Source organism: Crocodylus porosus, unplaced genomic scaffold, assembly GCF_001723895.1.
Source record: "Crocodylus porosus isolate Cpor-Errol unplaced genomic scaffold, CroPor_comp1, whole genome shotgun sequence".
Taxonomy (NCBI): Eukaryota; Metazoa; Chordata; order Crocodylia; family Crocodylidae; genus Crocodylus; species Crocodylus porosus.
The window spans coordinates 52733099-52758945 of NW_017728951.1; positions in this window are offsets into that span (position 1 = coordinate 52733099).

The window sequence follows — 25847 nt, forward strand, 5'->3', positions numbered from 1 at the left end:
ACAGTAAAGAAGTATGTCCAGCCTAAAATGGTCATGGAGCTTATGACAATTGGTTCTTGTTATCCCAGGGGGCACTCTGGTCAACAGATGTTCCCCCATATCCTGATGCACACTCCTTACATAGTTATAGGCAGCCACCAGGTCACCCCTGAGCCTGTGCTTTTCTAGGCTGGAGAGTCCCATGGCTCTCAGCCTGTCATTATAAGGCCTAGTTTTTTGCCCTCTGATCATGCACGTGGGTCTCCTCTGGACTTTCTCAATCTTCTTGACATCCTTTTGAATTGTGGTGGCCAGAATTAGATGCAGTACTCCAGCTGCAGCCTCACCAAGGCTGAGTACAGTGGGGGAAGACATCCTGAGATTGACTTGAGAAACATCTATGGATGCAAGCCAGAGTTTTATTTTCTTAACCATCTGTGACATCACATTGGTGGATCATGTTCATCTTGTGGTCAGTCATGACCCCCAAGTCTCTTTCAGCCATGGTGCTAGCAAGCATAGCACTGCTGAGCCTATAAGCATGATGCAGGTTTTTTTCCCTGAGGTAGAGTACCTTGCATTTTTCGGTATTGAACGTCATCAGGTTTATATCCGTCCACTTACTAAGCTTATCCAAGTCAGTCTGAATCACTAGTCTATCCTCAGGTGGGGATGCTATGCCCCAAAATTGAGTGTCATCGGTAAACTTGGCCATTGCGCTTCTGACACCAAAGTCCACATCATTGTTAAAGATGTTAAAAAAGAACCAGTCCAAGGACAGAGCCCCATAGTGGTCATGGAGTGTCATAGTGATTTGCTTCCATCGATTACTACTCTCTGGGTCCGACCTTGAAGTCAATTTCCCAGCCATCAGACTGTGGTGTAGCCAAGGCCACAGTTGGCCAATTTTTCCATGAGGAGATCATGGGACACCAGATCAAAGGCTTTTTTAAAGTCCAGCTATATGATGTCAATCCCTTCTCCCTTGTCCAGGTGATATGTCACCTGGTCATTGAAGGAGATGAGATTGGTCAGCCAAAACCTACCCATGACAAACTCATGCTGCATGTGTCTCAGGATGTTGCCATCAGCCAGTTTATCAAGAAGGGTCTCTTTGATAATTTTCTTCAGAATCTTACCAGGGATTGAGTTCAAGCTGATTGGCCTGTAATTCCCAGAATCTGCTTTCCGCCCATTCTTGCAGATAGGTACCACATTGGCCTTCTTCCCGTCTTCAAGTACTTCACCTGAGCACCCGGAGTTTTCGAATATTTTTGCCAATGGTTGGGCTATGACACCTGCCAGCTCCTTGAGTACTCTAGGGTGTAATCTCTCAGGACCAGCTGACTTGAAGATGTCCAGACTTTCAAGGTGTTCCTTTACAAGGTCTACACTGATGCTGGGTATAAATACACATTCACCCCAGCCGTCCCGTGTCACACTAAGCTGGGAAGTCCTTTTGGGCTGATGATATCTACAGTGTTAAAGCAATTTGGAAGACGACCAGTATCTCTATTATAATAATAAATTGAATTCTTAATACATGTTTCATGAATTCATGAATACATAAATATATGTTTTGCTTCCCCCCTCAGGGGCCATGCCCCCCAAAAGGGGCCACAGGCCTCCCACAGGGGCTACAGCCCTCCCATAGGGGCTATCTCCCCTGCAGGGCCCACATGCCCCATGCCTGCTTGTCCCCCAGCCTTTCTGATTGCTGCCCAGCCTGGACCCATCCCCCACTGGCCCTGCATCCTCCCCTCGATGGCTGCACCACCCATCCCCCACTCCTCCAGACCCACGAATGGCTGCCCTGCCTAGCCCCATCCCCCATTTGCACCCCTAGGCCTCCATGGCTGCCTTCCCACACCGCAGTCTCTGGCACTTAAAAGAAAAAAGCCTCTATTCACTGAGCAGAGGCTGTGGGGGCTCCAGGGCCTCCTGCAGACCCCCCCCACACACAGCACAGATAAGTGGGGGGCAGCAGAGGCCAGGTTGGGGCCAATGAGGCTGTCACCTGGCCCTGCACTGTGCAGGCAGGGCCCCAGTACAACAGACAGGACCTAGAACTGCTGGTAAGTGTGGGATGGGGGTTGTTTTGTTTTTCCTGCTGGGGTGGGGAGCTGGGATAAGAGGGATGGAGGGAATGGGACTGGGTGGGGAAGGGATCGAGGGGCTCAGGGGGCAGGTGGTGGATGGGGCTGGGCAGGACAGGGATAGGGGTGTGGGGACAGGTGGGGAAGGGATGGAGGGCTCAGGGGGCAGGTAGGGGTGGGGCTAGGTGGGGCAGTGATCAGGGAGCTCAGGGGGCTGGAAGAGATATGGCTGGGGAGAGCTAGAGAAGCAGGCAGGACTGGCAGGGGTCTCCCCCCATGTTCCCCTCCCCCCCACTCCAGCCCCCTGACCCCTTACTTATTGGTGGCGGAGCCTGGGTCCAGCTCCCGACTGCTGGCATGCTGCCTGCCCATGCAGGGCAGGTAACATGCTTCAGCACCAGGGTGAGGGCTAACCATAGAGACGCTCTGGCAGCCAGAGCATCTCTATGGAGGACCCAGCCTCTGGTTGCCTGCCCCGCTTTTTTTCTATGAGGAGTTTTTGACCTTTGCAGCATGGGGGCAAAATCAGACGCCTGGATATCCAGGGGTCTGATTTTGCCCCCATGCTGTAAATTTGCAGCACAGGGAACATTTTGTCCTTCCTGCACATGCCTCTTGCAGCATCTCAAAGGGGTTTGAGATGCTGCAAGAGGCACATGTGGGCTCGTCTGGATGCACGTTGTGTCAGTTGCAGAAGCTGTCAGCTGCTGCTGCAGTGGAACCTGGGTCTTTTAATCCCTGGGCAAGTGCCCTACCTACTAGACTTTTGGGCCCTTTTCTTCCTCCCTTTCAGTCGTCTGACACCCTCTAGATATAACTTTCTCATCTACAATTTTGAGACTTGGCAGTAATCTTCCTGAATTCCTTGACGATGTGCTACATACCAGCAGACTGGAAAAGGCCCAACTTAGTGCCCCTCTTTGAAAATGGCAAAAAGAAGATTGTGGTGAACTGTGGACTGGTTATCCTCATCTCAATACTTGGAAAGTTATGGGAGCATACCCTAAGGAAGGCCATTTTTTAACCCAAAAGCTTGCTTAAAAAATGTTTTTCCAACTATTTAAGTTGGTTTAATAAAGGATAGCAGATTCACCTAAAGAACCTTATCTACCTATGTCGTTAGACCAATGCAGCTACAACCTACACCTCTAGGACTCTGTGACTTTCACTCACACAGGTATGCATATAAGTCTGTCACTGTATACCTGTCTGAGCATGTTTAAGAGGAGATAAATTGCAAATTATATATAAGTACCAAAAAAATTAAAAAGAAGGACATGCATTTTTAAATGGGTGACTTGAAATGGGATTTAGCTCTTAAAGTGTAGCTTGTATATGTAAATATGAACATCTGTAGAAAGAGAGAGTGAGAGACTTTTCTCATCACTACACAGCTTTAAATTTATTTTCAAAGTCTGACTTTCATGTGAATTAGGTTGAATTTCACTTTATTTTGATACTATAAAGCATTACAGTTTTGCTAGAAATCTATAACCAAACTGTTTCACTAGCTAACAATACCATTGAACTTAGTATCCTTTCTCCAGTGAAAGGATAGTCCCCTGGTATCTTTCTCCCTTAATAAAGTTTCCTCTGGCCAGCTAATACATATTTTCAATCTGAATTCCCTGCAAGGAAACCTGCCCAAATAATATATATTTTTGCTTGTTGAGTGTATTCATTAGAACAAGGTTCCTCAGGGGTAATATTTTGACTTCCCCTTGAAAAAGATACTTAGCATGTTATGTAAACAAGGGTTTTCCTTCTTTTCTTAACATGATTATTTTCCCTTGCTTTCTATCTCTGTATGTCTGGGGAAAAAAAAAAAAAAAACAGCTGTGATTTCTTCCTGTCTTAAATACAGCCTATTCTGCCTACCATTTTAAAACAAATTGCGATAAACAATTAAGTGAATAATTTGTGTACAAATTCATGTGGAGTTGAACTGTATAACTACTTCTCTAATTTTGTTCAGATCAATAGCATCTAGTTTTTGATCTAACTATAAATATAAGTATTAAAGTTCAAAAGAATCTTTTATTAAAAAGGAAAAATATTGAAAATCAAAGTAGGTGTGTCTGTTTCTTTATAAATATTAGATTTGTTCATTAGATAAAATGCACTGTCTACTCTTCATTTAGCAAGCATTTATTAGTAAGCAGACCTTTTTTCATAAGTAGAGCCTTCTTGGTGCATGTTGTTTTGTTCAGTCTCCTCCTAACGCTTGTTTCAGTGATGGTGTTGGAAATAGGATTTCATCAAAACAAACAAATAGCCTATGGATACTACCTCCAATTAAATAAATGTTAGATTTCCTTATCAAAGCTCCTCACTTTGTGACCTACTGTTAATACTTACAAGAGAAGCTGAAGGAAGTGTAATTGTTCTCTTAAATACATATTGTGTGTCAAATAATCTTATATATGCATGTACTACACAGATCACTAAATTCCCGTGATTTAAAACTGTTGCAAGTGAACATTTGACATCACCCTAATGTGTACTAACTTTAATACGTCACACTATTCCAGTGACATGCAGCTACTGTAATTTAAAATATGGGTTAAGTTACATGTTACACTTGGATCATAAGGGCACTTAAAATGCAAGCATATGTACATTAAATCTCCATTAAATCTTGTTAACTCATGCTAAGTGTCCTCTGAGCATCAGGCAAGGGTTAATTCTGGGCTGTGCTACCTAGCTCATGTTAGAATAATTTCAGTGTGCTCCACAGAAATAAAGAAAGCAATTTGCAGTCCTCCATCATCCCAGAATACACCGGTCCCAACTCCCTCTGCTTCCATCCAGAGCAGAGAGAATGTCCCTGTGCCTTGGATTCTAGCCTTGCCCCTGCTCACAGGCTCTCTGGTGATAAAGTAGAGCTATATAGGCAGGAAACAATATTAATACTTAACATGTTCATGGCAAATTGTATTTTAATACTGCTTAACATTCCAAAAATGTTACATGGTCCAAGTGCAATCTGTAAATTCATAGATTTCATAGACATTAGGGCTGGAAGGGACCTCGGAAGATCATCGAGTCCAGCCCCCTGCCCAAAGGACAGGAAGCCAGCTGGGGTCACAGGATCCCAGCAAGATAAGCATCCAATTTGCTCTTGAAGGTGTTCAATGTAGGTGCTCTGGCAGCAGGCTATTCGAGACCTTGGGGGCTCAGACAGTAAAGAAATTCTTCCTTATGTCTAGCCTGAAACAGTCGTGCTGGAGTTTATGACCGTTCGACCTTGTCATCCCTTGGGGTGTTCTGGTGAACAAATGTTCTCCCAGATATTGGTGGTCACCCCAATAAACTTATAGGTGGCCATCAGATCACCCCTGAGCCTGTGCTTTTCCACAGTGGGACAAGGCCTTAGTGTATATATATCAAACTGAAAGCACTTTATATGGGCCTGGTTTCCAGATGGCAGCTATTCACCAGTAAAGGGGCAGAAGTTTTGCAGAGGTTTTTTTGTTTTGTTTTGTTTTTTGGTAGATGTTCTTATAGCTAGGGCAGCCATCCATTCCACTTGATTAATAGTGGGAATCTGAAAACTCTTTCCTGGAGCTGGCTTTCCAGGTAGCCTAGGGGCACTTGCACACATGATGGAAGTTTAATCACCAAGGTTTTATTTTATGCCTCCTAAACTGAAACAGTGGGTTTTTAATTGAAACCCAGCATTTCAATTTTTCCATCATATTATGGGGATGGGTCCAATCTCCCCCTTCCCTCCCCCTCCTCCCACCCCCACAGAGCTGGAGCCTCTGCATGGCCAGTAGGTGAGCTGCTGTCAGGTTGAGCAGCCTCTGAGCTGTAGGGGGCCCCAGTCTTACCGTGGTATCCCCCAGGACCACTTGGGTGGGCTGCTAGTGGGCTGGGTGCTGCTCCCACTTGCAGACAGCAGCCAGGCCAGTCAAACTGTTCCCCAAGCCCACCTGCACCAGGTGTGGTCCTTGGGTGGGCTTGAGGAAGAGTTGGATCTGGCTTGCTGCTTCCTCCAAGCTGGGGCAACTCCCTCCCATTAGCAGCCTGCCTGGGCATCCCTGGGGGGCACTGCTGCTGCAGAGGGAAAGAACAGTGTCCCCAACATCTCAGGGGCCATTTCTCTCACAGAAGCTCACCTCCTGCCTATAGGAGGGGTGGCCAGACTCATGGGAAAAAAAAAAGGATTGTGCCCCTTGCTGCTTTTGACTTCAGGAGATGCCTGTGGCAACCAGGTACTTGCTGAAGGCAGAAGCAGTGAGATACATGTTCCTTCTTTTTCTACAGCGCCTGTCTGCTTCTCCCACAGCTGGGGAGTGAGCTGACAGCTGCATTGTTGCACTTTGCAACATTGCAAACTCAACTACATTCAAATGTAGTTTTGTTTGTAATGATGCAAAGTCATTTAAAACCCCCACAACTGGTGCACATGAAATGTGTGACACCATTAAGCCACACAAAATACATTTTCATCAGGTGTACATCATGGCAACTGCCCTAGGAGTCTTGCAATTTAGAATCCCCCACTAAAAGGAGTCACCAGGTGGTATTGGATCAGAGCTGCAAATCCTGGAGCTTCACCAGGCTAATTGCAGATTCAGAACTGAAAAAGAATATACATTTGTTCATTCATACATTTTAGTACTTCTAAAAATTAAGGTGCCTTAATCTGATTTCTCATAATTAAATCCTAGAATTATTAGCTACATTTGAGAAGATGTTAAGCTTCTTTTAAATGGGAGAAATGTGGTGGTAAGTTCAGTTAGAGCCAGCTGTTTTCTCCTACATTTGATAGGGATGTAGCTGTAGTGGCAGCACAGAGAATCTCAGCATTTTCACCAAAGGTTTTTTAAATCTTTCTACAGTCCAAATTGTAGTGGCTTGTAGTCTGAGACAGTTTCCTAGTTTTTTCATCTGCCATTCAAATAAATAAAAATAAATAAATAGAGATCATATTATCTTTTTAGGTTATAAAAGTTTTCCTGATAGATTACTGGTTTCATCCTTCCTTTGTTATAAGGCTTCAACCATTTTGTGTTAGTGTTCTGTTAGAACTCCTTGATTTTTTTGTTAGAATCATAGAAAATTAGGTTTGGAAGGAACTCGGGAGATCATCTAGCCCAACCCCCTGCTCAGAGGAGGACCATCCCCAACTATATCATCCCAGCCAAGGCTTTGTTTAGCCGGGTCTCAAAAACTTCCAAGGTTAGAAATTCCATAACCTCTCTGGGTAGTATGTTCCAGTGCTTTACTAGTGTCCTAGTAAGAATGTTGTTCCTAAGATCTAACCTCAACTTTTCTTACTGCAACCTTTGAACATTTTTACACATGCAAGCTGTACAGCACTGTGTGCTTTGAAAAGCGACTGATGCTGTGACACTTGCAGTTGTATAAGCAACGAAATGCACATCAGGGCTGAGAAAATGGTGATGGCACTTTGGAACTAAAACACACTGGAGGTGCATTAAATCAAGAGCACACCACTGCCACTTTCTGTGCACTGGCACACGTTTTGCTGCTTGTACAACTGCACAGCACAGCACAGTTTGCCTCAGCACACATGCAGAGCAGATTAGATTAATAATCTACTCTGAAGAGGCTTATCTCGGTGCACTGTGGGACAGAAAAGTATGTGTAAAAATGCCCATTGCTCCTTGTTCTGTTATTTTCAATCACTGAGAACAGTCTAGCACCATCCTCTTTGGAACCACACTTCAGGTAGTTGAAAGCTACTATTAAATCCTCCCTCAGTCTTCTCTTCTGCAGACTAAATAAGCCCAGCTACCTCAACTCTCCACATAAGTCATGTGCCTCAGGCCCCTAACCATTTTCATTGCCGTCCACTGGACTGTCTCCAATTTGTCCACATCCTTTATGAAGTGGCAGGGCCCAAAACTGTATACAGTACTCCAGATGTGGTCTCACAAGTGCTGACTAGAGGGGAATAATCACTTCCCTTTATCTGCTGGCAACACTTATACTAATGCAGTTCAGCATACCATTAGCTTTCTTTGCAAGAAAGAAAGGGCACATATTCAGCTTATTGTCTGCTGTAACCCCCCAGGTCCTTTTCTGCAGAGCTACTGCTTGGCCAGTCAGTCCCAAGCCCATATCAGTGGATGGGATTGTTTTGTCCTGAGTGCAGTACTTTACATCTGTCCCTACTGAACTTTGTGAGATTACTTTTGGTCCAATCCTCCAATTTATTGAGGCCTTTCTGAATCCTAGCCCTACTCTCTAGCAGATATACTACTCCACCAAAATTTGCTGAGGCTGTACTTCATCCCACTTCAAGATAATTTATTAAGAACAAAACTAGCCCCACGACCAACCCATAGGACATTCCACTTGATATTGGCTGCCAACTAGACATCAAGCCATTGATTACTACTATTTGAGCCTGATATTCCAGCCAGTTTTCTATCCCTTTAAAGCCCATTCAGACAACCTGAACTTCCTTATCTGACCAGTGTGTAGTTCCCCGGATCCTGCTTTTTTCTTTTCTTATGGATGGGCATTATATTTTCCCTTTTCCAATTGTCCAGGATCTCTTCCAATCACTAGGAATTTCCAATGATAGTGGCCAGCTGCTCTTCAGTCATATTGGCTAATTCCCTCAGCACCCTTGGGTGTGTTGGATGTGGCCCCATGGACTTGTACACTGGCAGCTTTCCTAAATAGTCCCTAACCTGCTCTTTTGCCACTGTCAGCTTCTCACTTCCTCCCCAAACAGTGCTGCAGGTGCAGCAGTCCTTTAGCTGACCTTGTCTGTGAACATTGAGGTAAAATAAACATTGGGTATTTCAGCCTTTTCCAAATCATCTCTCATTAAGTTGCCTCTCCCATTCAGTAAGGGACCCACACTTTCCCTAATCTTTCTTTTGGTGTTGACTCACTTGTAGAAACCCTTCTTGTTATCTTTCATGTCACTTGTTAGCTGCAGATGTAATTGTTCTTTGACCTTCATGATTTCATTCCTGCATGCTGAAGAAATATTCTTATACACCTCCTTAGTCATTTGTCCATGTTTCCACTTCTTGTAAGACTTCTTTTGTTTTAGCTCATTGAAGAGTTTCCTGATAAGCCAAGCTGATCTTCTGTCATACGAGCTAGTTTTCTTGTGCATTGGGATGGTTAATTCCTGCATTCTCAGTAAGAGTTATTTAAAGTACAACCAGCTGTCCTGGATTTCTTTCTCCATTCAGAATGGCCCTCCAGGGGAGCCTGCCAATGAGTGAGTTGAAGTCTGCTTTTCTAAAGTCTAGGATCCTTATTCTGCTGCTGTCCTTCCTTCCTTTCCTTGGGATCCTAAACTCAGTCATCTCATGGTCACTGCTCCCCAAGTTATCATTTCACTTGTACACCCCCCAAGTTTACCATTCACTTGTACACCCCCAACTAATTCTTCCCTGTGTGTGAGCAGCCAGTCAAGAAGAGTATGACCTCTGGGTAGCCTTTCCCATATGATAACCAGAGCCTGTGATCTGGAAAATTCTACTAGCAGACACCCATCATGACATAACCCTTATTGCTTTCCCCTCTGACCCTAACCCAGAGACTTTCAACAGGCCTATCTCCAGTTTCATAATGTACATCTGAGAAATCCTAGAGTTCTTTTGCATAAAGAGCAACCCCTTTTCCTCTTCTCCCTGTCCTGCCCTTCCTGAACCATTTATACCCAACAATGACTGCACTCCAGTCATGTGAGCTATATCACCAAGTCTTTGTTATTCCAATGACATCATAGTTCCATGACTGTGCAAGGACTTCCAGTTTGTCCTACTTTTTCTTATTGTTCTTAAATTTACAATTTTGTTGATTAACTCAAAATGGTTCTTGCAACATCCTTTTTTAAGCTATGTGTGGTATCAGTACAACATCAGATGGTTTTTTCTCAAAATTAAATGTCCTCCATTCAACATGACACAGGCTCTCAGAACAAATTACATGTTTTTAAATTGTCTTGTATAAGAAAAGGATTGTGTTTGAATGCTTTAAATCTGATTTGGACAGAATCATTTATTTCAGTGACAATGGCAGAAAGGTCACATTTATTTCTAGTTTATAACTATGTTATATGTATATTAAACTGGTAATGATCAGATATACCAACTTTTAAGTTTGCTGTTTGACATGACTGTGATGAAGGTGCCTACTCATGGCTGGTCACCATACTGGCTCACCATTTGTCTAGGGCAGTCTGCCCTGTCTTTTCTGCCACCACTTGTAGGGATAAACCAGAAGTCAAAAGTGGGAGGCTGCCCATTTTAATACCCTAATTCCAAGGGGCTTACACATGATTCCGACCTTCCATTATCTTGTTCCATACTTTGCAGATGGCATCCTAAGTTATTTATAGCACCAGTCTACAGCAGGGCTAACTTTGCCCCTTGTTGGGCTTCTAGCACTCTCTCTTGCACAGTGCCCCTCTCACAGGGCCTCTTCATACTGCCCCTCACTGGACCACTCACCCTGCCATACTCCATAACTCCATGACCTTCAGATTGGTTACTCTTTGGCCAGCCCACACATAGCCCTTTAGGTGCTACCATGCACCCACTGTATGCAGCCATTGGCCTTATGCCTCACCCTGGGCTGACTCTGCTTCTAGCTCCTTTCTGACCCACATACTTCTCCCCCCTGACCTCACTGAGATCTTGGGTCTTACACTCCTGGGCTCAGGTGCCTCCCTCCCTTTCATTTGGGCCTCAAGGTCTTGAACCCCACAGGCTCAGGTGCCTCTCAATAGATGTGCCTGGCCCCACTGCCTACTCTATAGCCCATTGGGTAGTGGGGGATGGGGTTATAAGGTGCAACTACCTGCCTTTCACTGGGGAGGCAACTAGCCTGGAATTTCTGGGGAGCTACCCCACCACAGGTACCTCCGCCAGGCTATCCATACCAGGCAGGGTGCAGTTTCAAGTCATACCCAGAACCAGGAGCCTCCTACCATCCCCATAGCTCCTGCCCTTACCCACAAGATGTTCCAGGCAACAGCTCAGTTGAGTGTTGTTATTCTAGCTGCCAGCAGCAGACTGCTGCCCCAACCCTGATGTCTGCTCTAGCCCTCAAAGTGATAGACACCCAAAGGTGTTGTGTCAGAATGACCTGTAAATGTTTGTTTGTTATTAACAGTAAAATACAGTGAGCAAGAAATATAATACAATTTAGCTACAACTGGGACTGAACTTAGAAGGAACCACTGTAAGTTACGACATGCTCTTATGCTTTCCTCCCCTACAGTTTCCCAATGTTCTTGCAATTTTTCTAATTGATAGGAAATTCAGGAACTCACAAAAATGTAATTTCCCATATCGCTTCCAGACCAATATTACAAACTAGGGCAGTTTCACATAGTTACTTCTTGGTATTTGAACTTTTGGATTCTTTACACTGGATTTTTTAGTTTTATCCATCATGAGCATAGTCCACCTGTATGGGGGGAAAAAGACTATATAGTAAACTTATATTCAACCATAAGATATGTATGATTTCAGTAAAGCACTTATCCTTGAAAAAGCAGACCAATGGTACTGCTTATTAGGTGTGCACCTAATTGCTAGAAAGTTAATCTGTTCTGGCATTACACTGTAGAAGATGTAGAAAAACCTTAAAATTTTAAAAACTTTTTGTATGTGGAGGATAACTGGTTAGTTTAAGTAATTTACATTTTAATATTTAACTTTGTTACACTGTTGTGAGTTTCCAAAAATCAACCATTGGTATCACTTTTGCTTACACAACCAAAATGAAACAAATGGCTTAATAAAACAGCTTTTTAAAGTTAATGTATCTGAAATAACTGAGACAAAGTTAATGAGTATTTCTCAGTCTGCATAGTACAGGGCGGTTTCACAGAAATCAGTGGCATCTAGGCTTCATTAAACTTCTAATACAATTAAGGTTGTGTCTATCAGAGTTTGTAACTTGGTGTTGGGAGTATACAATAGCAAATGGCATCTGTGCATATTTTTATCAGTGTTATTTTTTGGGTGAATTTCTGCTATAACTTTTCTTTTAGCTCACTAGGTAAAGTCCAGATCCAAAGACCATTATTTCTCTCTCTTTCATCTGCTGGGATTAATTCACTACATAGTTGTCTGCTATCTAATAGAATACCTCCTCAAGCAAGTTCTGTGTACTTCCAGCTCACTTTGCATTGAGGACATTTACCTTTCTACTACATCAGACCTTACTGTGGTTCTGTTGTAATCTGTAAACTTTTCACACTGTAAATAAAATCTGTTTTGCTGATTCAGTGTCCATGTGTATTATACTTCTACACAATTTGTTCAGGAATCAATCATTTTCATAATCCAAAACTGTTTTTTCCTACTAATACACTTCTGCTTCCCTTTCTGCTAGCTCTGTAGAGAAGAGAGACTTCGTAGCCTTATCTTAAGAATCTTTCTCCCCTTTTGCTTATCAAAATGGAATAGAACAGTGTGAAAGTAATACACAACACCAAGCCAATCACTGTCATAATTGCCCACATGCCATATTGTTGTGAAGTGGTTGTTGCTGTTATTGGGAGTGTCATTTGAATATATGGTAGAGCTAATTTTGCTGGTAAACGGCTGCTGGTTTCACCAGGTTTTTCTGCAAATAGGTATTAACTATATTGAGAGTCTTTTGTATTAAGAGCAAAAATAGGTCCTTTAAATGGGTTAACTTATCCAAGAAGACTTAGAAACTGTGGAAGAAACACCCATTCTTTTAGCACTAGGAACACATTAATTATCACCATCCATTTACAGGATGTCAGATGGCTGATAAAGCTCTTCAGAGAGTCCCTCATCTGTCTGTCTATCTTTCTGTATTTTGCCAAGTGTGCACCATTTTATTTCTGTCTTGTTTAGTTCAAAGTCAGACAGCTTGATAATGATATATTGTTTTCTGCTCTATCAATTTTAGAAAGTGATGCATAGGTCTTTCCCACTGCTCATTTGTGCAAAGCTGAATGATCTGCACATAGCTATGTAGCATTTATTGTGTTACAAGTAGAAAGTATGCATTTCTAAACAACTATGGATGGATGCGGTCATGGCATGTGCTTTTTATATGTTTGGTGTAATTGTTGGAGTTTGAACTTTTGGATTTTTTTTTCCTAGTGCTACATGATAATAAATAATAGATTGCCAATGTCTCAAGTTTTGTGTTAAGAATGCATGGAAGCAGTTTGGGTTTTTTATAATGCTGATTGGTATTTCCATTTTGTATTTCAGCATTAGTGATTTTCTCGGCACACCATAGAGAGCATAATGCATGTGATAACTGCATATAGAAAGTTGTGAAGCCAAGCAAAAGAAAAATTTAGTTATTGAAGAAGCCTTTGGTGTTTAGGATTGTGAATCCAAAAAAGATGACAAAGCTGATAGGGAAATATATATCGCTGCCACTAGTTGTCCCTGGGGAACACTCATGCCACATGTGCTCTGGCACATGGCAAGTTACCTTGGGTGGGGTTGGGGAGGTTGGCCCCAGTAACCTTACCTGAGGTCTTAGGTCAGATGTGGCCAACCTGTAACGTAAGTGGTACAGACAGCTTTTGTGTGCAGAATGCAGCAGATTTAGAAAGGAGCAGGGAGCTGAAAGCAGAGCATCAGATCAGCGAGGGGCAGAAAACAGATCAGCAGCCTGGGCAGGGAGTAGAAGGCTGAGCAGCATATAGAGTTAGGGAAAGATATCAGAGTGACAGTCAGGGAGGAAGGGGAGCTAATTTCTGGCAGTCTTCAAGAAAGTTTGGCCCTCACTGTCTTGGATCATGGGTTTTAAAAATCTGACATAACTGTTCATTAGTGTTCTTCCTGCTGACAATACAATGTAGTGTATTGAGAAAGTAACTTTAAGAATTAAATGTGTCTTAAATGTTTGTTAATCACACTTTTGAGACTCATGTTTCATAGTTTGAAGTGATTCCTGTGATGAAATCCTGTCATTTCTGTAATGATATACATATGTTGAATTAGTTCCTGGAAAAGCTGCACCTGTGTTTGTCCTAGAACAGAAATATCCTGGGTTCAGCGTGTATACACCTCACCCTGCTGAAGTGTTTAGTGAGGAGTTGAATGCATAGTGTTTTTTCTGTCATTGATTCAATGATTCAATTCCAGAATAACCATTCAGGTTGCCTTTATGAAATTTTAAGCATTATTTTTCTTTTATAAATGAATATTTATCATTCATCATGAAAATCATATGAATTAACTGGATTTACACATGATTTTCATATGTTGATCATTTTCTGTATGTTTTTAATTGTTCTATTAGATAACTAGATAAGCCATGTCTGCAGATGTAGGTAGACATACTAAAATATAGAGAGGACTGTATATGAGCAGCGTTTGTAGTTATCACTCTATCAATTACTCCATGCTGATAAAACAGATTTTATTCAGTAATTTCTTTTCTGTGAGAATGTTAACAACTAACTTCAGGCGCTGAAGTTTATAATAGTGTCACCTTTGTGTGTTTAATTATATTTTTCCAAGATTAGGCAGAGAAGTTTTCAGGATCAGCCTACATTGAACATAGTTTGTTCTTTTCTATAGACAGATCTAGCATAATATTCCATACGGGTAGACTCAAGGTTGGGTTTTCAGTCATTTCATGACATGAGCTGGGTAGTAAATGTTTATTCCATTTGGTGAATTATTTCCATTTTTTAAAAAAAATCCTGTTATACAGCAGGATGAAAGTGAGTAATTTTATTGTTTTAAATACATAAAGAGAGATGTAAGAATAATCTGGTGGATGAGGTACTTGCCTCAGAGGGGAAAGTACAATGCCTGGCTTTTTTGTTGTGGAACAGAATTTTTTTTCCAGAAATTCCATTCTGGATCTGAGAAAAAGGTTTTTGTCAAAATAAGTATGATCTCTCAAAGTTTTAGTTTTGATGGCTCTCCTTTAAGAATGAAAGGGTTATTGGGTTCAACTGCATCCTTCATACAAAAAATAATTATTTACTTCTCTGTCCTGTTTTTGTACTGTACGTTTAATTTAATACGTTAAAAAAAACACTTGAAAAATCTGCATCACAGAATTACCTTAATATTAAGGCAAAGTAAGTCAAAATCCAATTGATTTGGTTTTAGCAGAGTTATTCCACTCTCTGGCATTTCTTTGGCATTTCAGTTTTGAACCACAAAGATGCAGAGTTGTGAGTTTCCCCCTTTCTTTTCTTCCATATCTGGGATGTGAAAATGTCTTTTTGTACTAATGAAATGCAACAAGAGGTATATATCTCAGGTGTTTATTTCTTTTGAAGTAAAAATATAAAAGTTTCATTTTGCTAATGAAATGTCTTTTATTTAAAGCCTCTTCCCATACTGACTTCCTAGGGCAAGGTAGTCTATTTTGTAGCACCTAGAGAGTGTAATGAAGATTCAACAATAAGTGTTAAGACATTTAATTTTCTATTAAATGAGGGCCTTTATTTCTGAACAGTTTTCCCATGTCTTCACAAAACAAAAGGGTGAAACTGTAGTAAATTAACTTGACTCCCTCTGAGGTGACAATAGTTAATTTCTAGATAGCTGTTTTCCAGAAAGTGGTTTCTTTTTCTTTTCTGACTTTGGGATGAAATTTTGTTTTGTTTTTATTTATTTTTTCTTTTGGGGGGGTTTTGTTTCTCTGTTTACACCTACAAAAGTAAATTTTTACAAAAAATAAGATACAGCTGGCTGCATAATCAACACAAACATATTTTATCATGATCACAGTTAAACCGTTTATGCTTCCAGGTTGGTTGGTATAAATTAGTTGCAACAACAGGTTTTGCCTTTAATGATCATATTTTACTCCTTGATCCTAGTAATCATAATAGATAAGAATATTGTCAGAAAAACACCTTCAGGGCTCCTGAGTTTCTTCTGAGGTTTCCCTGGGATAACTCTTTATCCCCACAAGCCTCAGTTCCTTTGCCCTTTTACTGGACTTCACAGATTCAGTGAGAAAATCTTTGCTAGCTTTAGAAAGAGCTAGCCTGGACTATGACTTGTCAAGAAATCACTCTGGCCCCAGGCAATTAGTAAGGAGACAAAAAAACAAAGATTTTATGTAGGACAAAAGAAATATACAGAAAAAACTGACCACAGAATTGAAGACAGAAAAACAAAGCAAATAAAATTCTTACCCTCTCATTTGGCTACACTCTAGGCCTATTGAGAGAACTGCTACTATCACCAGAGTCGGGGGCTGGAGTGGTGTGGGTGCTTATGGCACATACCTAACAGTCCAGAGGTCCTAAGTTTGAGGCCATAGTAGAAGCATTCATAATGGGGGCCTGTCAGATTCCAGTGAATCTGTGAATTCTGCTAAATACCTTGTCACTTTAGCAACATGAAAAAGGAAGGATCACAGAAATCACCCTTCCTTCTGATTCTGCCCATCCTGGATGCTGAGGCTTTAAAAAACATCCAGAGTCCATAATTCTATTGCAGCTAGACTCTAAAAACCTCCAAGCTGCACCTTGTTCCTCCCAACCATCAGCATTAATTTAATTGCTCATAAGCCACCAGAATCCTCCAGAAATTTCTGGTCTTCCTGAGCTACCTGGTACTCCTCCAGCTGATGGGGAATATGTCTGGATGTCTTTTCTATAAATGAATTGAATTCCCAATTACAGGCAGAAAGGGTCTTGGGTGGCCAACCTGATAACCCCAGGTAACCTGTCAGGGCTCAAGGTAGAGATGATATCTTTTATTAGACCAACAAGATTTTTCTTTAATTGCAAGCTTTCAGGTATAAACACCCTTCATCTAGCATCAGAGACAAGATTGTAAAAGTTCTCCTGGGTACAAATGAAAGTTCCTATTTCATAGACTTTCACAGAGGAGTCAATAGATGGAAAACTCCTCTGGGCAGGCAGTTCTTAGCTGGAAGGGAGTCTCTCAGCTCTTGTGAGGGTCTGTGGTGAGGCAAATTGCCTTAAACAAAGGCCGGAGCAGTATCTCAGGTTTCAGGTGGTCAAAGTTGCTTCCTGGTTGAGAAATTATAAAGATTTCATTTAAAAAATTCACTTTTTTTTTAATGAAATCTTCATAATTTCCCAGTCAGGAAGCAACTTTGACCACCTGAAACCTGAGACACTGCTCCTGTCTTTGTTTAAGGTAATTTGCATCATTACAGAGCCTTGCAGGAGAGATGAGAGACTCCTTATCAGCTAAGAATTGCCTGCTCAGAGGAGTTTTCTATCTTTTGACTCTTCTGTACAATCCTATGAAGTAGGAACTTTCATTTCCATCAAGGAGAACTGTTACAATCTTTTCTCTGATGCCTGATAAAGGGTGTTTACGCCCAAAAGCTTGTAATTAAAATTAAAAAAAAAAAAATCTTGTTGGTCTAATAAAAGACCATCGAGCCCTGATTGCTTTTTCCTTTAGACCAGAGGTACTCAAACTGTGGTCCATGGACCACCACTGGTCTGGAAGCTCCATTCAGGTGGTCCGGAGAAAGATTGTGGAACAATCAACAGTATCTGTACTTGTAAGGTAAGACTATTGATATGAAAATATGAGCTGCATACTTTAATTTGTAGAACAAAAAAAACTGTATTAAGTGGTCCACCAAGACTCTAAGCAATTTTCAAGTGGTTCACAAAAAAACACCATATTTGAGAACTACTGCTTTAGAGAAATATGGCTACAACCTAGATACCAGGTAACCTGTCTACATTTTACCAATTCAGCATTCTCCCTTCCTCCTACCTATCTGCCTTACACCTCTTGTCTCCCTTTCCTTCTGATCCTCACTGCCAGGCATTTGCATTATCACAGACTTGCATTTTGCATATTGGCTTCTATTCCATCCAGGCAAGCACACAAAACACCACTAGGCTCTCCCTATATGCCTGAAGAAGGGTGTTTGTGCCTGAAAGCTTGCAAAGAACCATTTTTCCAACTATTCAGTTGGTTTAATAAAAGATATCACATTTACCCAAAGAACTTTGTCTGCCTATGTCCTTAGACCAGGGGCGGGCAAAATGCAGCCCGTGGGCTGGATGTGGCCTGCCAGGCCAATTCTATCTGGCCCCTAAAAAATTTAGAAAATTAATATTTATCTGCCCCTGACTGCCTGTCATGTGGGCCTCGATGGCTTGCCAAAACTCAGTAAGCGGTCCTCCACCTGAAATAATTGCCCACTCCTGCCTTAGACCAACATGGCTACAACCAGCAACCCTACAGTATAACATTGGCTTTCCAACAAGACCATGTATGCGATATCAGTACAACAAAAAAAACAAGGAAACTTTCATGACACCCCACAAATCCTCAGCCAATCACAGTGTTTTTGACAGTCACTATAGACATAAACATGCTGCCTTTTAACTGTTTACTACAAACAATATGAGTGAAATTCTGGCCCCCAATGAGCATAATAGCAAGACTTGCCCCTTCGGTACTCAATCTTGTAAACTCATGAGTTAGTCGTGTAATTAGTGCTGTTGTTTCACTGTAACCAGAATTTCAAATTGGACTTGGAATGTGTTTCATCCAAATATTTAAAAATTGAGTCTTTTCCCTTCTGAAAATAGGAAACCTGAAAATCATGCAATTTAAATTATTTATGATAATAAGTGTAGGGTTCTCTTTATGTGGTTTTTTTGTTTGTCGATTTTTTAGGTTGTTGGGGGGGTATTTTTTTCTATTTAAATTTTCAACTGCCAAGACTACAGAGGTTTTGAGGGGGCAGGTTTGGTTTTCTTAATTTTAATAAAACCTGAAAGTCTTGTGTAGTCACTTATCCCCAGGGTTGGGACTTTTAAATAAACAGTTGCATATTACAAGGCTTAATAAAATGTTGAGGTGGTTAGACTAATTTCGGTCATTAACAAAATACTCTCTTTTGTTCAGTTTTAAGCAAATTTTATACATCTAATATAGCCTTCTCAGGATGTAAAATATATGCACAGGATGATAAATATAACCTACACTGGATGATGGCCAAAACAATTTTATTGAATTAAATATATGAGCTATGCCACTGAACTGCCCATCACAAAGCTCTAGATAAATAAACAGATGGGGGTTCATGATGAGGCAGATTTTTTGCCTACTTTTCAGATTCTGGATGTTGAGAAAGTACCTTGAACTTTCAAAACTTAAAAGGAAAGGAAGGTATAAGCTCAGAAATATTAGTAGGTAATCAATATTTAACTTGTTGAACCACTTTTAAATGCTTGCAGTTTTGCACCTTTGAAGTAAAATGGCCCTGTAAATGATTGATGAAACAAAATCCATGCTATCCAACTTTATTATTGTCAACCAGACATTATTTCTCATAGTTTCGTATTCACAGAGGGGGAAGGAAAAAACATATATGCAAATTGCAGTAAAAGAGAGGGAAAAAACATTTTAGAGGTATATAACCAATAACCATAAAATAACTTTTATCAATCTGTAACAGTAGAAAATAATGCTATTACTTTTGCTACTCTATAATGTAATCTGCATATTTGGTATGAACAGGAGATCTGATATGGTGGAACCCAAGTGTAAATTAACTTTTACTTTCCTGCTACACAGATGCTTCTGATTTTTTATTCTATAAAGCTACTGCAAATAACAACCAATTTATGAATAAGAGATCAGACCAAAAGTCAAGTATTACTACAGAAAACATTTTTAACTGTGGAAACCTGTGTAGAATTGCAGACCCTGCCCCAGCTATTTTTACACTGTTTTTAACTGTCTTTTGTTCCTTGAAGAATTTTCTCTACAATTGCTACCTCCATGGTACCTCCTACATATGACCTCTCACTGAGATATTGCTAAACAGCAAAATATCATTACTATGCCTGTCTCTTGACCAATAAGCCACTCAATTTGGTCCACTCTGAAAAAGTTTTTGAATGATACTGCCAGCCAAATGTATCAGAGTTACCTCATGCAAAAAGATGCCACACCCAATGTCAACATTTTTCAAAAGATTGATGTTCCATTTTTCCCCATGACCCACTTCATCCATCCATGTTATTAGTGGTAGTAATACTAAAAAGGTAAAGGTTTACATTTAAACCTCTCCACTGGTAGCTGACAAATTTTGGATGTGAATGTATTCTGATGATCACTTATTACTTAGCATTTTCCCATGGGATCCCCACCTCATTCAGTCAATTTCTTTTTTTTTGCTACAGGCCATATTCAATGCACACCTTCCTTCACTATACACATAATTAATCATGTCCTTCTGACTGCTTATATATGAGTTGCAAATGTCTGAGTCCTTCACAAGCATTAAAGACTTCAAAATGACCCTTCAAAGGGCAATGAATCCTTTTATTTTTATTTGTTATTATTTTTTCCACCTGGGGAGTTAAGGGTCTTGTTGCAAGTTACACTGTGAGCAGCAAAAATGTTGATGGGTGTTAGTGCTAGCTCCAGTTTGGAGCAGTCACAGTTCAGGTTAGCAGGATCCTGGAGGAATGAAAGGTAAGAATTCCTGCCTGACCCCTGGGGCTTCCTGCCAGGTGGCAGGGTTCCCCCTGCTTTCTGTTGTACCTTGACCACAGGGCATTACTTACTTCTGCTTGTGCTGTCTGTCTCAGGGAGCAGGCAGAGAAGGGTTAACCTGCCTATCCAACTGCTGCTGCTCTTCTGGACCAGAGAGCAGCAGTGGTCAGGAAGGCAGGTTAAGCCTTTTCTGCCTGGTTCCCAGGACAGACAGCATGAGCAGCCACAAAAAACTGGGGGGCAGAGGGGGTACAGGGACAGTGAGCAGGGGTCTCAGGTTCTGAGGAGGTCAGGAGGGGGCAGTGAACAAGATGAGTGGAGGAAGGGGGTGAGTGGAGTGTTTACACTATGGTGTAACGTACAGCATACATTAATGTAACATGAACTGGGTACACACAGCTCAGAGATGATCCTTCCCTGCAGTGACATAACTTTGAGCTGCCTAATGAGTGCTTAAAACTAGTTTCAGGCATTAATATGCAAACAATCCTGGAGTTAAGAGCTGCAGAAGCCACCACTCCCCACCCCCAATTACCGTCTAACAGGGGCCTTAGACCTTAAAGTATCCCATAATTTTAAGTAATCAGTGAAATTGTGGGCTTAATTTACAATTTAGTGGGCATGTCTATACATGCAGTTAATTCAGTGCAATAAACTCCAGAGTTTATTGCCATTTGCACATATTCGCAGGATTGCAGCACATTGAGCCAGGTCAGAGCAGTCCTGTCAGACCAGGGCTGCTCCCTCATTGCTCAACATGCTGCAGAGGGGTATCTGTGGCACAAGGATGCTTCAGTGTGGGGCTACCTGGCAGGCAGCCAGGGTAACGTCTACACATGTGCTACAGTGGAGTTTTTTACTCCGCAGTAAGATAGTGCTTATATTTACATGTGTTATCCTGCTGTGGAGTAAATTACTTTACTGCAGCCCAATAGGCGTGCATATGTAGACTCCAAGGGTGCTTGTCCATGTGACACCTCACCTGTTTCCACATTACACTTTTCCTGCGTCCATGTGACAAAAATCACCATTAAGCTAGCTAAATAGCATCTGTGTATCCATGTTATCAGCTGATTTTATCCTTTTAGATATTTTTTATCGTGGTAATTTAAAACACTTCTGATATGTTTTAGTTTTAGATCCTGAATTTCTGCTAAAAGGGTTATTTTTATCATTTAAATTTGTAATATGAATCGGACTTATGCCCAAAATTATGGTTTTCCCTGCTTTGCAACTATTGCACCAGCAGGTGGTGCTAGGGTTCACTTGTAAATCCATGGAAATCCATTGAATCTCTATTGTAATACTTCAACAAGACTCAGGGGCTAATCTTACAATTTTTTACTGGTGATTTGGTTCAAGGTTCAGATTAATGAAAAATATAACTTTTTGGATTCCAAAAAAAATTGTTTCCTGTATTTGAATCTACTTCATGGCAGAGATCAAATTGTTATGGGTCAGGCAGTTCAAGGCTAAAGCTGATAGTGGACGCGTCACTTTCAACCTGGAGGGATGTCGGTATTGGAGTCCCCAAGGGCTCGGTCCTGGGGCCTGTACTGTTCAACATCTTTATCAGTGATCTGGATGTGGGTGTGGAATGCACGCTGTCCAGATTCGCTGATGACACTGAGTTGTGGGGAGAAATGGGCATGCTGGAGGGGAGGGACAGAATCCAGCTACATCTAGGCAAATTACAGAGGTGGGCAGATAAGAATAGGATGGAATTCAGCACAGACAAGTGCAAAATGCTGCATCTAGGGAGAAGGAACCAGCAACACACCTACAGGCCGGGGAACACCCTTCTTGTCCACACGGTGGCAGAAAGGGATCTTGGAGTCATTTTTGACTCCAGGATGAACATGAGCCGTCAGTGCAAGGAAATGGTCAGTAAGGCTGACTGCACCTTGTCATGCATCTACAGATGCATCACAAGCCGGTCCAGGGAGGTGATCCTTCCCCTCTATGTGGCATTGGTCAGGCCACAGTTGAAGTACTGTATCCAGTTCTGGGCACCACACTTCAAGAGAGATGTGGCTAGCATTGAGAGGGTCCAGAGGAGGGCCACTCGCATGGTCAAGGGGCAGCAGGGCAGGCCCTATGAAGACAGGCTAAAAGGCCTGAGCCTATTCAGCCTCCATAAGGGAAGGCTGAAATGGGATCTGGTGGCTATTTACAAACTCACCAAGGGGAACTAGCGGGAATTGGGGGAAGCTCTGTTACCCTGGCCACCACCTGGGGTTATTAGGAATAATGGCGACAAATTGTTAGAAAAAAGGTTCAGGCTGGACATCAGGAGACATTACTTTACAGTTAGGGCTGCCAGGCTCTGAAATGGGTTCTGAAGGGAGGTGGTGCTCTTTCCTACCTTGGGGGTCTTAAAAAGGAGGCTGGACAGACATTTGGCAGGGGTGATATGACCCCTGCACCCATTCCTACCTGGGGCAGGGGGTCAGACCTGATAATCTGTTTAGGTCCCTTCTGACCTTAAGCACTATGATACTAAGGTGATGGAAATACTATTTTGCCTTAGAAGCCCCCTCAGCCTTGGGGAAGGTGTGTGGAAGGACTGTTTTGCCTGAGAAGCCCAGCAGGGCAGAACACCACAGCCAAGAAGCTGCCTAGCTTGAAATTCTACATCAACGGGACTGGCTGGTTCTATCAAGACTTTTGCAAAAAGAGTGGGTTCTATCTGAAAAGCTGCTAGGCTGCAGAAAAGACTCAGGGAGAGAGGGAGGGCAGGTTGGAGTGTATGTGGATGTAGAATACACAAGGAAGGTAAAAAAATGGGGCTCCATGAACAAAGACAAATAAAAAGGGTGCTGTGCCTGTGTGTAGGATGCCATTGGTAGTGAAAAACTGGCTGAAAAACTTTTTTTCTGAAAAGAATAACATTATATCACAAAGTTAACTTTCAACCAACACTCTTCAGAACTGCAAATCAAGTCTTAGTCTTGATTTTTAGGGAAAACCCTATTTTTAACCCAAGAAAACAGGCTAAAATGGGCATTCTTAAAGAAGCTGCACTATGGGAAGAGTAAGAGAGGCATGCACCCCAACTAGGGGTACTGAGAGGGAGCCAGCAGCCATGGGGAAATCATAATTACTTGTGATAATTACCTGGGCTGCATGAAAAGACAAACAAAGAAAAAGGAACATTGCATACATGATCCTTGAAATGAGCTAATGAAGCATATTTCAGTAAGTAGTTGCTTGGACTAGGTTGACCAAGCTTTAGTTGCTGATGTATTCAAAGAATGTGAGGACTTGTCTACATCATGGCAGATGAAAGTTAATGGTGAATTCCCACACACTTTTTTCAGTAAAAGGTTGTTAAGGGTAGCAAAGAGGCACTTGGCAGAGGCACTGCCAGCATTTTTACTGGAGATGAAAGTGGTGTAAGGTGAGTGTCTGAGGCTTCTGTTCTTCTCTTCTGCCTGCTGTGTAGCATACGAAACATAGCATTTGGGAACTAGAAATAGGAGGGAGGGTGAAGTTAAGAGCATAAGACTTTGTATTGTAAAACCACCATGCAGTTATTCCAGCCCTGAAATGGTGGTACCCCTCTTGTATGTGAGCGGGAGGGGGTGGAGAATGAGGGGCAAGAAGTGGGGGGAAGGGTATATCCCCCACCCCACCTTGAAACCTTGCCCTGCTGATTCAGGACTTCATACTGTGGGATATCTTGCACCAACATTCATGGCAATTAAACCCTATTTACATGAAAATTTAAGTAAACAATGCAAGCCACCCTCCCTCAGGGCACAGCCAAGTGTCTTAGCTTTGCCTTGCTTAGTTGTCCTTTTTCAAGTGCTGCAAAAGTGGTCTCATCCTGCAGGAGAATGCTGCACTGACATTAGTAGCCAGCATTGTTGTTGAACTGGTCTTGAGGGGCCAAGTGTCCCGCTGGGCTGAGTCCCATCCACCTCAAAAGTCTCTTGTTCATGGATATACTGCACTGCACCAGCTGTTGGCAGCAAGCATAGAACCAGTTGAACTGCTTCCCAATGGGCTGAGTCCCATTCTCTGTTCATGGATACAGTGTATGCACCCCAATCCCTGCTCCATGAATTTATAAACCCCCAAGGGACATCCTCCCCCCTCCCCACCACTGGCTTCATTCTGGTATAAAAAAAAACAACCCAGACAGTCTGGTGCTGGCATGGAAAAGCACCCTGTGGAAACAGTGCATTGCACAAAGGGTGCCTCCCCCCGCTTCACCCAGCTTTGGGTGATGCCTGTGTACACTTGGGGAACTCTGCGGGGCTTTGCAGGGAAAGGTTTGGCGCCAAAAAAAAGTGCCCAACTGCCTCCTGCGTGGGGGGTTAGCTTTGCACAAAAAGATTTCATGCCTCAGCTCCCCCCCAGTGCCCTGTGCAACTTGCACCCAGGAAAAGAGAGTGGCATAAGTGCTGCAGCTGGGTGTTTCTTGTCCTAAAGCACTGCCTGGAAGTAAGGTAGGATTAAAGGGGCATGAGGGTAAAAATGTTCTGACATGCCCTCTAGTGCTTTTTACTAGTCATATCATAATAAGCCCTTACGTGGTAAATCATGTCTATATTACTTATTTAGCTATCTTAAACTAAGATGGGAAAATTAAACCAGGAATATTTTGAGCGACTAAATGCTGAGTATGTGTACAAGGGCCCCTAGATGTTTATTTCACAGCTAAATATCCTACTACACAGTAAATATCTTATATAGGCACACCCAGTATTTTGTATTATACGTTTGAGCACAACTTCAAAATCGTCTATTGCAGTTGTGAGACTTTGATACTTCAGCAAAACTTGTTCCTGTTTTATCCCATTGGGCAACCAGCAGATGAGGCACACACTACTGATCAGGAACCTAACTATTATAGGTTAAGTATGTGAATTGTCTCATGGGGCAGGGATCTACTATGGCAAAAAACTTCATTAATCATGGGATCATCATGTCTCTTCCTGCAATTTAATTGTTTCATTCACTACACAACTTTCAACCTCTGAAATAAATGTGAATGACTCACTAGGATTTCTACAATACTCTCATTTGCCTCCAGTGTAATGTTTATGTCCTGAATTAAATGAGGCTAGGATTTGTGGAAATAAACATGTATGATCATGTAATTAGGAATCATATCACAAAGTCTACACAGAGTGTGTATGTGTGGTAGGGAAGTGGGGGGACGCGGGGGATTGACAATTAAGCCTGAATTTCCTGAAGTTGTTAGTATTTTACTTAACAGTTTTATGTATATATTTTTATTTTTATGTTGTAGATATTTGTGTAGGGAAGAAGGGAAGGGGAATATGCACACAAGGAAAAGCAGACTAAAACTATTAAATTATACAAAGTC